We start from the raw sequence: 15,994 nt of genomic DNA on the forward strand, positions 1-15,994 counted from the left end.
TGGGAGGGTGCAAGCGCACGGAAAGTTTTAATGCCTCGTTACTTGACTTTTGATTATGACTGTGAGAGGTTGCTCACACTGTGCCATCATGCTGTCTTATTCCCACTCATCCATTCCTATGAAGATGCGGGTGTTAACATTCTACACGTAATCTCTGTGTGTGTGTGTGTGTGTGTGTGTGTGTGTTTTGCTGCCAATTCCTTAACTCACTACTAGAATTCTAATCAAAACTAAATTAAAATTTTGCTTGCTTTTGGATGTAAGATATTAGATATTGGGTTTTTTTTCTGAATGTTTGATGAAGCCAAATTTAATTTATGACCTATAACAAATAACAAAACAAGACACTGACTGAAGAAGTCTTATGGCAGTTTTGAAACCAGAGGTAGAACAACCTTACTGAACGCTATGAGAACCAACTGTCTGAGTCTCCAGGTAAATCTGATTTCATGCAGTTTAAGTTTGTATTTGACGTATTTTATAGGTGGGAAACAAGCAGATGTACTTTCCCATACGAGTGTACAAATGTGATTTGTTTGAGGGAAAAAGAAAAACAAATATATTAAGCAAATACAGAAAATGTGTAACAAGTGAGGAAACCGTGATAACTCAAACATAACCTCAGTCCTTCAGGAGCACAGATAACCTTGAGGCTCATGAGTCAAACCAACTTTAAAGCAGCCTATTGATAAAAATGACAATGATAAACTACAGTCAGTTAGTTAGGGACAATATTGACTGACCACTTCTGTGATGTCAAACCAACTTCAAATTTGTCATGAAAAGACAAGCTGATAGTGAGAAGAAACCTGAGTGAATAATATCAATTTTGCAACAATGTTAACAGTGCTTTGACTTTAAGTTAAACAGGGTCAAGAGTATGATTATGAAATTCAAAGGAAAACGAAAACACCTTGTTCTTTCTAAATTATTTTGGCAGGGTGTGTTTGTGGGTTGGACTGTTTTACCACCTGCTCTTTGTGACCACGGGGAGGCATAAAGTTTCACTGCTGCTCTGACATGTTTTGAAGATGCACGTCAGAGCAGTCATGGCCCTGCATTTCAGTGTGTGTGTTCTATTCTCTTTAAAGACAGGAAGGATAGGTAATGTGGTCTGAGAGGTCTAATAATAAATTAACACTACTTAATGAAGGAAAACTTAACTCCTGTAATTATAGTGAAGCTGTATGTATCCTGTGTGTGTGAGTGTGAGTGGTTGTGGTTTGTGGGAAGGAAATATGGTATAATCCAGAGGAAGTGTCAATAAGACAAGGATGTGTTAGGAACTGCCAAGAGTCATTATCCACAAGCTGTTTCTGAAGTGCACAGACAGACAGAGACACACACACACACTAACTCTCTCTCTCTCTCTCTCTCTCTCTCTCTCTCACACACACACACACACACACACACACACACACACACACACACACACACACACACACACACACACACACACACACAAAAACACCTCAGTTTCAGCTTGTTGTGAAGTTAATGACTCGTTCTCTGCTGGTTTCCTGTTGTTTAAACGGAGCCAATTCACAAGGCTAGACTTATTGACACACACACAGCCAGGTATGTAGGCAGGAAGGCTCTCTCCCTCTTTCACTCCTTCCTGGATTAAATCACTTCTACACATAAACACACACATCAAATGCAGCACAAATAAGCAGACAAATTAATAAATGGTATTCCCATACAGTATCTATCTGAAGGGAAATCTTGTTCTTATATATTTATTATTCACACCGGAATAATCCTTAAATTAGGCACTATGTGTCACCATACAGCATCGTGTGTGGGAAGGGCCCTAATGTAGAATTATTGTCAAAATTAAAGAGGCGAAGGGGGGAGACTAATTAGACAAATATATTTGAATTGTGGAATAAGCATGACACTCCAACAAACTGATGGGTTTGGTAACCTGCGTCGTTGCTGTTAAATATTTACCAGCATTTATTTGGCTCCCGAGGATACTCAAATAGACAATCAAGTATAATCAGGACCTGCAGACAGCATGAATTTGTTACTAAATGCTTGGATAATAAACACGAGTTTTGTTCTGATGAGCAAACAAAAAATGGTATACGTGAAATTGCCGCTTGCCAGGTTTAGCACAATGACTATAACTGATTTTCAGGTTGTCAACACATGTGCTCTTTGTCAGACAGTAACAGACTAAACTCTACACATTAGCACAGCCAGTGGGGAGGCACACACAGCTGTTTCTGGCCAGATGAATGTTGAGATGTGTGCGTAATACACACATTCTGTGGTTGTGTTGATTTGTACATTGTGTACATTGTTTCACATAAAGGCTGTGTCAGTTTAACTTTTTCATGTGCACAAAACAACATGGATATGGCTTGTTTGGCAATGTTGCATATTTATTAAAGTTTCCGAAACAACACTGATGAGGTTTTGCATCTGATATACATCTTGGCTGCTAAAGCTAAATTTGGACAAACACAAGGGAGATCAGGCGGAGCAGTGGTGGGATGGACACACAGGCTCTCAATAGCCCCTTTGTCACTGTCTGTTTAAGGCTGAAACGGCACGTTATGACGTTGTGCTGTTCTGAATAAAAGGTACAATCGCAGAATGGGGGAGAGTAGTCTCGCATTTGAGCCATCAAGGGAGGTAGTAAAAGTGCCAAAACGGTATCTGTGTAGAAGGGACAGCCGGCAGGATGGGATTACGGGTGATGTTTTGACAGCACGTCATGCTTACGACCTGGCGCAGAGGATTTAAAAGGCAGCTGTAGCAGTTAGTGGCTAACACTAAGAACAGGAACACCGTCGAAAAATGTCCACAAGTTAGGAACCCTCCAAGAAGAGACAGGAAAAGACCTGACACTATGTACATAAGACAAGGATGTCCTTTTGGACATTTCTCCATCTTCATAACTGTCTGCAACAGATGATCCAACATTCACAGATATTTCTCTCGGTGATTGGTCAGCTGAGCAGTGGTGAGAGAGAGACCAGGGTTTGAGCTTCTCTCACTGGCTGACTGTCGGTTTTCACATGTACAAATGTGTGAAACACTATGGACGTCTTCTGAGAGCACAGTTTGAAAATACATCAACCCCATTTTAAAACAATATTGCATTGCCGATGGCAAGATTTCCACTTTGCTTTTAAGTGTGGCCATTGGGAACAACTATAAACAGTTCTGATTTTCTGATGTGGTCAGAAACGAGATAATACGTAAAACATTTGTCCGTAACTCTCTTTTCAAAATCATGTATCTAAAAATAAATTTGAAAATTTTTCCACTGACACTTTAAAATTGTTTATTTTGTACAGACGTTGGGAGTTTTCTGAACGCCTGCAATTCAGCTGTTTTTCCTTGAGCCAGTATCTAGTGGTCTTTGGGGGAATTCCCTAATTTTAAAGCCTTCAATTGCAAGTTAAAGTGGGTATATGCTGCCAAAAAACACCAACAGACAACATGATGACTAGTGACTTTAAGACACTCAAGTGTGCGTGTTTATGTGTGTGAGATGTTCTCTGTGCCTGGGATGACTAAACCAGTTTTTATGTTCTCATTGTAGCTCTGTGGCTAAATAAGGGTTTGAAATCAAAGACTGAGAGTCAAAACACACACTGAAACCCCGCTTCATTTACTTTACGTGCTGAATCATCAGCTGGAGGGAAAGGAGAGGAGAAAGGAGGGGTGAAATGTTGACATGTCCCACCAGTGTGGCAGGTTATCGCGGCAAACCTGTCTCGCTCGCCACACTATTTTCCCGCCTCTTTTGCCCTCTCCTCTTTCCCTCTCTTTTTCCCCCCTCACTTGTCTTTCTTCTGCTTTTTTTTCTTTTTGACTTTTGTTTTTTTCCAACGCCTCCAGGGGAGCCGCCACCCCTCCCACCATCTATTCCAGTGAAACATTAGCCCTGACTGATACCTTAAACCTTTAAGTGTGTGAGTGCATGTGTGTAAACTAATGAAGATATGTCTTCAACAACAAACAGAGCGAGAGACTGGCTCCACACTGCACACACACGCAGGGTGTAGTCACGCTACCAGTGCATGTGTCCTGCTGTAACCCAGGGAAGTTTGATATAACCCTGTCACTCCTCGTGACTAATAGAGATGACTAACACATGTATACACACACAAACACAACCACACACAGCCATACACACACACACACACACACACACACACACACACACACACACACACACACACACACACACACAAAAAAAAACACACACACACAGACACAGTACACAGTTGCAACTGTCTTGGAGCCGTTTGTTTGGAGAGACAGTTGCTACACTCCAGAGTGACTGAGGCACGCACACAAACAGAAAGTTTAACATCACCACATATCAACAATCACTCTGCCAACATTTTGGACATTACAACACAATTTCAACATGTAAAGGTGCCCTTAATACTAGGGAAGCCTAAGCAATCAATTGATGACTGTTTTGTGAATAAGAGATTGAAAAAAAATCTTTCTATTACTTTTTAAACATAAATTCTCTGTATAAATCAGTTCTGTGCATTTTTAAACTCATTCCAATTAAGTTAAAGAAACTTACAATTAGGCTACATGGATACGTCATTTTTTTTTTTAATTTAAGTAGCTGTCAACCAAAAATACTGAAAGGCTGTACACATGAAAACTATGCTAAATGGAGTATGTGTGGTGTTTTCATATTCAGCAGAGATGCTTAGCTTTGACACTAGTTATGTTGTTCCGTACCTGCGTATACTTGTATCATTATCTACGAGGCATTTGTTTTCGTTGTTGTTACTATGTAGAAAAGCATGTCAATCACAAGATTTCCAGCCCATACAATGGAGCCTTTATTTTTTGAGGAGAATATCAAGTATGACCCTCTTGCCTGCCTTCTTCACCCATCCCATGCACTTCAGATGATAACAACGGCAAATGCTGTGCACACACACAAGTTCTAGGGAGACTGGAGGAATTGTGTAAAAGCCTTTGCAGCCCTTCTCGCTGACTGCTACCTGTGTTAAATAGCAGCACACTTCTCTGTTCTGTTCTTCTCTGTTTAGGTATAGTTGGTTTTCAAACCTGATCAGGGATGAAACAATTCACTCAACTCACAACACAATACAGATACTGGGTTCACGATACGATTCTCTCACCAGTTTTTTAAAATACAAAATGAGATTACAGCAAAATTATGACAGAAAAATATTCTAATAAATATTTCAAAGAATGATTATACAAAATACTAATTTTTTTCTTCTTTTCTATATCAAATTTAAGAATCCTTTTTCATTTCTGAGGTAGGGTATAAATGCAACTATGCAATGAATGCATTTCTGGACATTCACAATGTCCCCTGCTGTGAAAAAAAAAACAACCTTTCACTTAGGACAGAGGTGGCTAGTGTAGAAAGATATACTTTTGCTCGAGAGAAAAGTAGAGAGTGCAAATTTGAAGAGCTAAGTTGGTCATTTCCCACTCGTGAGTGATGAGTTGGGCACTCTCTTTGGCTCTTGCACTTGTTTGGGCGAGCAGGGTTACAAATGTGTGATTTTGCCGTGTAGTTGTTGTTAAGGACTAGTGTGTGGTGTGTAGGCGGGGCTGACTGGAGCACATTAGTATGATGCCGGCTCTTGCGTACTTCAACACCCTCTTGCAAAATTTGCAGACTGTTTTTGTCTTTTCTGTTATCTTCTCGCCTTTATTACTTTCTGACTTAAGGAAGCTCAAATGCCGCCACATTTCCGATTTGAAACTGGCAGGTGCATCTTCTATGTCAATATCGACTGTCTCAGAGCCTTTGCTTCGTCTTATTTACATTGGCAAGTTGTCTCTAACTTCGGACACGATGTAGGCCATTGAACATGTAGTCACATGGCACGTCGAGCAAGCGAAGTCAAAAGCAGATTACGCTCACTCCTGTTCAAAAGAGTATCACGGTTCATTTTTCATCTCACCGATTTGAATCTCACATTTTTTTAAGTGATTTTTACCTGCCTCGCAAAGCATCGTTACATCCCTTCACATGATGCAAACCATATTCAAATGAGTACACATCAACTGTACTCAGAAGCATCTTTTCAAGTGGACTTGGGAATGGATTGATGAACCATGCCCCGGTCTCTCATTTAAAAGCTGTCTACTTCTTCTGGACACAACTAAATAATAACCTTTGATTCTTACAATGTGAATTATAAATCATCGAATCAGGTCTACAAGTCTTTATAATTATCTGTATAAGTCAAAAACTGACTTGGGTTGTTCTCATAACAATATTGGGTATTCTCCTGAATTTTTAATATTGTTTATAAAGTCCAATTTTGCTACTTTAAAAGGGACATTTGGCTGTCCACCACCTTAAACCACAAGACTGTGTAATAAAACCAACACCAGCTGAATCCAAAAGGACAAGTTAATAGCAGAACTGTTTCTATGTGGGAATGTAGCAGACAAAGGTGATTCTGAATGCACACTTTAGATGAAAATGAAAAGTGCTGTCTTGAAATGGTTTTGGTGTATAGTCAGACCCTGTATAAAACAAGGCCACATTAGTCTGAGCTTCTGAATCTTCTTTCCAAATCTTACATATGTGAGAAACAGCTGTATCATGTCATCAACAGCACTAATAATAACATTTGGCATTTTGAGGCTAACGTGCATTAAAAAACAACAGGGTCAAGAGGCCAGCATTTGTAAATATACGGTATTAAGATGTGCTCTGTGAATCACCCAGGTGTTTTGGCCAGATGCACATTAAAAATGTGTGAGGTGATAAAATCTTCTCTTCACTTTGTAGATAAGAACTAGTGCCTTCAAAGTCATAATAATAATGTGCCGAAAAATCCAGAGACCACCCAGAGAAATGCCTCTCTCGCCATCTGTCTGTATGCACTGACAGTTTTAGAATAGAATTCTTGATTTTTAAAAGAGACAATATTAATGTAATAGCTCTGTCTCTGGCATGTTTTGGTAACAATGAAGACAATATAAAACTAAACCAGTCAAGTAATTGTAGATCATTAAATGAGATCAGGTGCAGATATAAGATTGCTTTTGCATGCATAACAAGGGTGAACAGGTTGAAATTTTAAAAGAGAGAGCAGTGCTGTATTATACTGGTCCCTTAGAGAAAAAGTGGAGTTATGCAAAAGGTCATAGTGATTTCATTTAATGCCATAGGTGAGGTCAACACAACTCATGAAAGCCCATCAAAATATTTCTCATATCTTTATGGCTTAAACCAATGAAACGATGGAATAAAACAGAGCAGGATGGTGACCAAATGCTGACATGGAGATTGGATGGGGAGAGCTGGGTCCCCATAGGTCACGTTGGAGGTCAAGGGTCAATGTGTCGGTCAGCTGCTGGGCTCACACAGATTAATCACCTGTTGACCTGCACAAATCCTCATTCCTTTGGGACAATAACTGCAAAAACTCCACAGCTGTTGCAGCTGGACATGTCTCAACATTATGTAAACTTCAGTAATAAAGCTCTGCTTTGCCACTCTAGTTTTGGTCTCTGGTTTCTGGTTGCGCTCTGTCTTGCGTGTGAATGAGTGCGTCTCTTTGGGAGAAGAACCTCTACGGCCTGAGATCGAAAGGGTTTTCAGAGGTCAGGAACACATAACCTCGAGGGAAACCACCATCACCCTGAGGGTAAAGAACAGAAGGTCTGAGGGCCACCCTCCCCTATCAACTATCCCAACATGATGGCTTACACCCCCCTCCTCTATACTCAACCCAACTAACCCTGAAGTTCAGCATTAATACAGTCTGATTCCACTCCTCAGCACATATGCACAACCAATCCCCAATCCACACATGCATTACTATTCTTTTCCGAGTGTTTCATCTTTGGCCCCAGAGAATCAAAGACGCTTAATCCTCGAGAGTAGTTTGGGGAACATCAGCCCAGATATTATGGCAAACTACGACACAACTGTGGAAAATCCCCTGACCACGTTCACTCACTCTGTAACAGCCTTATTCCACCATAACAGGATTTTCTCCATACATCACTGCATAAAGACTGTACTTCATTATGTGATTTTAATTGATAGAAGCAGAGAGAAAGGGGTGTAAAAAATATGGTCTGTGTTGGCAGAGTAGGACAAATTAACCGTTTTAATGAAATAATTATTCTGCTGATTGTTCCAATTATGCATTGCAGAAAACAATTCAGTTAAAACAACTCAGTAAAAATGGGTATTTCATATATATAAAAAAGAGTATATTAAAAATCCTTTTTTCTTCTCCCTATATGGATCACTTTAGCATAAAAAATTGCAGTGTGAATTAGGCTGAATATTAAAGCAGAGAACAATGGCATTATACATTACAGAAATAGAATTTATTGAACCCGGCATGGAAGAATACAAAAACAAATAGACTCGGGCAGATTAATATTCTGAAACCTACAATTGGTAAATTCATAGAGTCAATAATGCTCAAACATGGGATCTGCCCTGAGTTGAACTTAATCAATTACACCAACAGCACTATATGTTGCAGCAGTGTTCTCATTGTTCTCCAGCCTTCTTGCCCACCCTGTCTTTCATAATGACCACAATCTTCAGAAACACAGCATTGATTTTTCTTCCACCAGCTCATCTACAAATGCTTCAATAAGGGTCAGGGAAGCCTTGGCTTGCCTTCAGATTTGATAAGTGAGAATGAGCTTTCAGTGGCAGGTGATTTGGGCATTCAACCTTCAAGAGACCTTTAAACTCTATACATGTTTAAGTGTGACAAATCAAATTGTTCGAATAAGCTGTCGTATGTTCATCAGTGTGAAAAATTAACTATTGTTTCTCTTTTCTCCCCAGAGCGCGCTGTTTGGTTGGTTTCTGGGGAGATTGCAAATATATACTTAATTAGTCTGACTTAGATAGATTTAGATAGTCGCAGTATTGTTCTACAGAAGACCGTGTTGATTTTTCACACTGTGATCTTTTCCAGTTGTTTAGATGAACAGTTGTGGCTTTGATTTTCGTGCTGGTAAAATTTCCTGCTTTATAATTCTTGTTAGTGACCAATAATACCACATTTTTCTCAGAAAGACTGCCCAGGGATCACTGACTGAGAAGCAGCAGGAGCTGCAGACTCCCAACACTCCTGGTCTACTTAGTCTACTTATTTATTCATTTGCTCATAGGCCTACATATTCACAAATTTGTTTTTATGGTGTATGGCTATTATTTATTTGATGGAGTTATTAAACATTTTGAAGCCATTTTCACTTCAGTAAAAAGGAATATCCAGGAAGTCCACCTTTTGTCCTTGTCTCTCTTTAGACTCACAATAACAATAATAGTAAAATAAATAAATAATAACTGCAAGTTTAAGAGTTTAAGAAACAGTTTGTTTTTCCTCTGAATTGTTTATTTCCCCCAGTTTCAGGAATAGTTGCAGGGTGACTAAGCCTTTTTTATGACCAGGTAACTTCACTCACTCAGTAGTGGTGATGTCTGTTTGCACAGTAACACAAAGACAAGTGCTTTCAAACTTCTCAGAAAAGAAAACACAAAATAACTGCCTGCAGAAAACAAAATAAAGAAAAGGCTACCAAGATCAGCTACCTTTCAAAAGTGACTCAATGAATGTTGTCTTGAGCTCAAAATGGAGTTCAAGATCTTTAGCCATGAAGGATGTCAAGGAGGGAGGTCTGATGTGTGTCTGCATTCATGTGTGTGTACCGTTTTTCTTTGATAAGAAAGGCCAGAGGCGTTTGAACCGTCATGACCTCTGTGGTGTCGGTGGCATTAAGCCGTTTGTTAAGAGAAATACATTAGTCTTCTGCTGTGTGTGTGTCAGTCAGATAAGCTCTGACCTCACACATACCTGCACAAGGTTCCCGTCCCTCATATTCTTGGAGGTGAACTTTATATGGCTTAACAAAGGACTAACTGTGAGAATCTACTGACAGTCACCTGTGAGTCTGTCTCTCTCTCTCTTGCTTTCTCTCTCGCTCTCTCTCTGTCTTTCACATGCAGCACGTGCGTGCGTGCGTGCGCGCGCGCACACACACACACACACACACACACACACACACACACACACACACACACACACACACACACACACACACTTCCCCTTTCACCTTGGGCTGTTCCGGTTTGCATGGGTGCACCTGAGTGTGAAAAGTAGGGTGAATCAGTAAAAACACTTTATGACACACACACACACAGGTCATGGTATGTGGCCTTCTTTTCTTCTTTTCTATTGAGGTTGAAAGAGAACAAGAAAAAAAAACAGCAAAAGTTAAAAAGTTGTAGCCTGTGGCTAAAAATAATTTAAGTTACAGGCAGACTATCTCTGTAGAGGAGAGCAGAGGGAAATTTTAATCAGAGGTTTTGCTGAAGGTTCTCAGTCATTCAGGTCATGGTAATTCTAAGTGCTGGATCGACGGCAACTGCACTTGCTTTGAGTTTCTTTAACCTTAATCAGAGGTTCAACAACAGAGACAACTCTCTGGACAAAATGTGCTTAATTTTTTTTTTACAAAAATCATGTACCTAGGTACTGAGCTGTCAGCAGAAAAATTGAATCACATTCTTGATCCGGTCCACTCATCCTTTTATTTGTGCACGGCACTGCTTGCTATAGATAAAGTGTGTAAAATCCACAATACCAACACTTTTTAGCAAAGATGTACCCAAAGTTAGTGATGGCTGTAATAGCTGTGAAGACTCACCTGCTAACTTCATGCATATGTTATGGTCCTATCTCAGGCTACTAACTATTACACAAAAATATCTGAAACTCTGCTCAACAACATCATCAATCCTAATCCATTCACAGCAATATTTGGCATCCCATCCCAAAGCAAACGCTCCCATACCACTGCAAAGGATTCTGACGTTCACAATTTTATTTGCCCGACAGATGTTTTACTCACCCACCCATGATAGATGGATTAAAGAGACTCTACCGTCTATCAAACTTTAAGACTCCCTCTTTAAGGCTCCTTCAAAAACCCTTAACAAAACAAGGAGACCCTTTTTGGATTGCCTAAGTAACTTGACTGTTCTGCCTGACCCTGAGAACAGCTGAGGTCCCCCCTTTCCTTTTTCCCCTTCCTTTATGCCCTTTTCTTTTTGTTTCCCGTGTGTTTATTTTTGCTGTTCTTATTTAAGGTATGGCTGGGTAGGTTGTATGGGGGCTTTGGGAACTACTTGGTTGGGCTGATAGTGCTAGTCCTAATGAAGGATAACTCAAAGGCATGTCCATTTCGATCTGTATGTTCATAAACCTGTGCAAATATGCAATAAAGAGATCTGGGGGAATAAACGTAAAAACAATCAGTCATTTACATTGCTTTTGATCAATGGAAAGCTGGAAAATGATGTAATATCTTGCTGTTAATACCACAATCATCCTTCCAAGTTGTCAAATCCACTGAAAAGGTTGTTTTGGAAAGCCTTACTTAAAAGCAATCAAAGAATACCTGTGGAAGAAGTGGCAAACTATAACAATGCACCTTCCAACTTGTTACAACCTTGCACCTCAAGGCAAAAACACTAAAACAGACATGCACACAGAAAAACATCTGTACTTTTTTTCCAGAACATACCTCGTCTTTCGCTACTTATTTCTCCCAATTTCTTTCTATCATCTCTTCAGAGTTTCTGAAAGACCCTTATCTTAGAAAGAGGTACTTTAAAAAGGCTTTCCTTGACAAAAAAAGACAGTTTGTTTATGTTTTACACATACACACACTTGCACGCTCTTACTCTTTTTCTCTCCTCACACACAGACACTTTAACACACAGTGGGGGTGTTTTTTGGCTTGTCCGAAGCCCTGGCCTCTCTCCCAGACCCTGAACAGCACCCCAGCTATTACTGCTGCAGCCAAATGGGTCAGACAACTGAATAGGCACTGGTATTGATTTCACACAGTTGACATCACCCATGTGTGTCTGAATGTGTGTGTTTAAGTAACAGAAGCCAGAAATTGAGTAACCACGCACACACATACACACAGACTCAGACAAAAGGGTAGCCAGACAGTTTATGTAAACATGATCTTATGACGTGATACCCTGCGTGTGGCGAGTGTGTGTGTGTGTGTGTGTGTGTGTGTGTGTGTGTGTGTGTGTGTGTGTCTGTTTATGGTCTTTTTGTGTCTCCCATGACCGTTTGCCACAGTGTGTTAAGGTTTCAGCCAGATCAGTGTCACTGTGTTTGAATTTCTGTTGAACACTAAAAAAACAACTGGAGACGGGATTAAGACCTCTACTTCAGGCTAAACAATTGCCTAAAAAGCAATGCAGAGTACACACACACACACACACACACACACACACACACACACACACACACACACACACACACACACACACAGATAAGCATCTGAGTCAGTAAGCAAACATGGCAGTGTCACTCCTCAACTCAAGGCCCCTTCAGGAAGAACTTAAAAGGGAAGATTTAAAAGAATGGCGGAGCCTTCAACTCTAGTGGAAGAGATGACTGCACACCTTGCCCAATCAGAAGCTTTCAGTGCTAAAAGATATACTTGAGTGCTGAGAGGAAGACAGACAGGCATGATTCCAATTTCACGTTGTGGACCTGACGCCCACACTAGCACACACGTACACCCAAAAGACAAAGACCTGAAAATGAAAAACAGACTAGTAAAAAGATGACAGATGGAGGGAGAGGAAAACAAGTGTCTGCATACTAAAAGCAGAAGTCCACGAAAAACAAGAAACCCATGTACATAAAATCCGAGAAGAAAACTTTGATTAGAATACTTTTAAGCATGCTATATGTAACATTTTCAAGCACATTCATTTTCTCCACATTAATTTCAATATATTTAAGTATCTACCAAAAAGAAGCTGGACCACAGTTGAAATTGGGGATGTCAGTTTTGGTTAATTTGCCTTTCAACACTCTTCAACACTCACTGGTAAACTTTACAGAAAAAAAAGGCATGAACTACAAGAGGCCTTTCCATTTCGTCCAGCGCTCCACTGACTCAGTGAGCTTAATGCTGCATTTCAAAGTGCTATCCATTTAGAGGTGATGTTTAGATGTTTAGAGTTATGATGTAAATGTCTTGGCTTTTATTTTATTTTCTGTTGGCTTTGCTGACAGACAGATGGACGGCCATGTTGACATGAGGAAACATGCAAACTGCCCAGCCTTCAGTCTCCACTGGTTACATGGCAGCTCTGCACTGTACACCACACAGGTCAGGTAATGTCACCTAGTGAGCAAGAATGCTCATTCGGCAGTCGGCTGGTACAGTCTCCTGGTGGCAGAGCGTGGTGCTACAGGAACATTATGCCCACCTTCTGGTCTCCTCCCAGGTCGCTCTGGTGAGTAAGAAACTTCATTTTGACTTCAAAATCTCTTCAGCATTGTTTACTATATTAGCCCCACTGGCGCTGACACTGCAATGTTTTTTTTATGGCTCAAAACTGAGCCACTTACCCATCAGGGCGAGCTTGGAGGCAACTGCAGTGTGGGCATAATGTTTCCACAATGACACCGTTGGGTCGTGACAGTGTTATTAGGAGCAGAATGATCCACACCACCAGCTAGCTACTACCAGACTTGAATGGGGTGCAGTGCAGTTGACTGAAAACTTGAAACTCTAATATGGCAAAATAAATTGATAGATGGAGGAGCCAGAAGAGACATAACCCAGATAAAAACAAACAAACAAACAAAAAAACCCAAAGAACTTTCATGAAAAGGGTAGAGTTTTTGGAAAACGGGAGTATTATTTTTGAGAAACACTGTAGCTAATCCAAATATGAGATCACAACTGGGGTAGATAATAACAGCAATTAATTGAGCAAGGTTATTATTCTGATTTTTAACAATTGCATAAGTGGCACTTTTAAGCCAATATCCAAATGAAGCGTTGACAGAAAATGTAGACTAACAAAGACAGAGCTGGATTTCAAAGGAACGGCTTATGTTTAGATTGGCTGAGTTTCTGCACAGTGCCAGAGGGAAAATAAGGAGAAGGTGAGGGAAAAAGGATGGGTGAAGTGTTTGGAGACAGAGGTGACATGAGAGACAGACACAAAGTGTGTCAGAGTGATCTGAAGAGACATACTGACTCATAGTGACTGATGCACAAATACCACACACACTGTCCATACACTGTAGTCACAAAGCCTTACATTTAGATAGCTGTACAGTGACCCAAATAAAATTCTTGTTCATCCAGATTTACATTTTATGTTTAAGCTTATGGCTTGACTGTTGGCCTACTTAAAGTAGTTACATGAAATCTATTGATTGCTGCAGTTTAGGGATCTCATCTGCTTAGAGCAAACCCAATGTTAACAAAATTACTTTTTTCTACAACATCAATAGACATGTATCTAAACATATAGATATTAACCTTTTGAAACTTACATATTAGCTTGATTTCTTTCAAAATCATGGTAAGCAGGCATGAGAAGAGCAGGCAGGCAAGAAAAGAAGAAATTACCCAAAAATGAGTGACAGGTACAAGAAAATGAAATTACCTGAAAACTGGTAAAAAAAAATAAAGTAAAAAAATAAAAGTAAAATAATAAGAGTATAAGTGCTAAAAAAATTACAGAATATATGTCAATTCTGTAACAATTTCCTAGTTAAAAAAAAACAAACAAAAAACAATTTTCTAAAATTACCAATTTCTTGCAATTTGTGAAACATTTCTTACAAAGTTGCTTATTGCCTTTTGGCCTTTGGCCTTTTTGGTTCGCACCAATTTACTCGGGTTTAAAAATTTGTGAAAGGAGTCTGAGAGCAGCACAAGAACAGAGATGTCCTCCCAGGTTTCAAAGGGTTAATATCTAAGATTTATACATGGAAATTAGACCAGTGTAATGCAAAAGAGAAAACTGCATGCTGGATAGCTGATCAGATATTTTCTAGATATTGATGGGGGAAAAAAAATACGACTTCTTTTCTAAAGCAAGTCCCTCACTGTTCCTGCAAATCTCTGACATATATAATCAAATGAAGCACAAATACCTTATACTGTACTAATCTCAGACATGCACTGCACCATTCAATTCCAGGAAAAAGGCTTACTTACTTAAAAATAAGAGGTTATCATCTGGCCACAGCAATAACATGCTCATATTTTATATACCGTTGCATATGTAAACATCTTTCTTCTAAACCACACAATAATACCTCGAGACTTACGGCAGGCCCAATATGAATTCCTTTAAAGCACATTATTGTGGCATTAATTCTTTGTTTGCTCACCACCCCTGACATGCACTACCATAATTAATCATCCTCAAATTCCATACAGATTATCTTTCATAGAATAAAAGATGAAGTTTGCATCATTTCCATCTTTTGTGTTATGTCAGAGGTCAAATCCAAGCATTATGCGCCTGTTTAAGGGGGGATTGCACATGTTTAGCTCTGTGTGTGGGTCAGTGTGTGTATTATGGAAGGACATAGCTTAACTTAAGTGTGTCAGGAATCAATGTTCAAACATTCAAACTGTTCTGCAGTCAGGGCTTTCTTTAACTTCTAATAATTGCATGTTTGAAATGTGTAACCTTGTTCTGTGCCGATGAATGAGGAGTGAGAGAAAGAGGGAAAGACAGCAGCAAAGAGAGGTTTGGAAAAGGACATGTAACTGCTGTCATTCAAAAATGTCCATTTTTGTGCAACTAAAGCACAGGTTCTTTTCATAGATTGTAAAAAGCCTGCATTTAGTAGAAATTATTCACTCCCTGACAGTAACAACTTTCTAATATCTCAGTTGACATGTACATTATCTAAGGCAGTAATTTTGTCTAACTGATGAAGTTAATATAGTTCACATCAGATAGACTTTCAACTGCTAAAAATGACCCCACGTTTCTTCAAGATGCCAACAAAGTCCGTCTTTTATTGTTGTTGTGACTGAGAAATGGCAGAAATTAATACTGTGAGTGTAAAGCATGCACAGAAAGCACTGACTCCAGTGAGGTAGTTTTTGTCCATTTCTTTAGTTTACATTGTCAGCTTAAACACTTTTAAAAGTGTTTTAAAGAAATATT

General features: G+C 39.5%; 1 protein-coding gene across 4 annotated transcripts in view; it reads right to left on the reverse strand.

Annotated features, from left to right (window-relative positions):
• Window positions 1–15,994, reverse strand: part of cdkal1 (CDK5 regulatory subunit associated protein 1-like 1) — a 306,706-nt gene that overhangs the window by 125,699 nt on the left and 165,013 nt on the right. The gene's annotated exons all lie outside the window — the stretch shown is intronic.

Source organism: Plectropomus leopardus, chromosome 11 (genome assembly GCF_026936395.1).
Source record: "Plectropomus leopardus strain MGB_pleo_1.0 chromosome 11, ASM2693639v1, whole genome shotgun sequence".
In the NCBI taxonomy this organism is placed as follows: Eukaryota; Metazoa; Chordata; class Actinopteri; order Perciformes; family Serranidae; genus Plectropomus; species Plectropomus leopardus.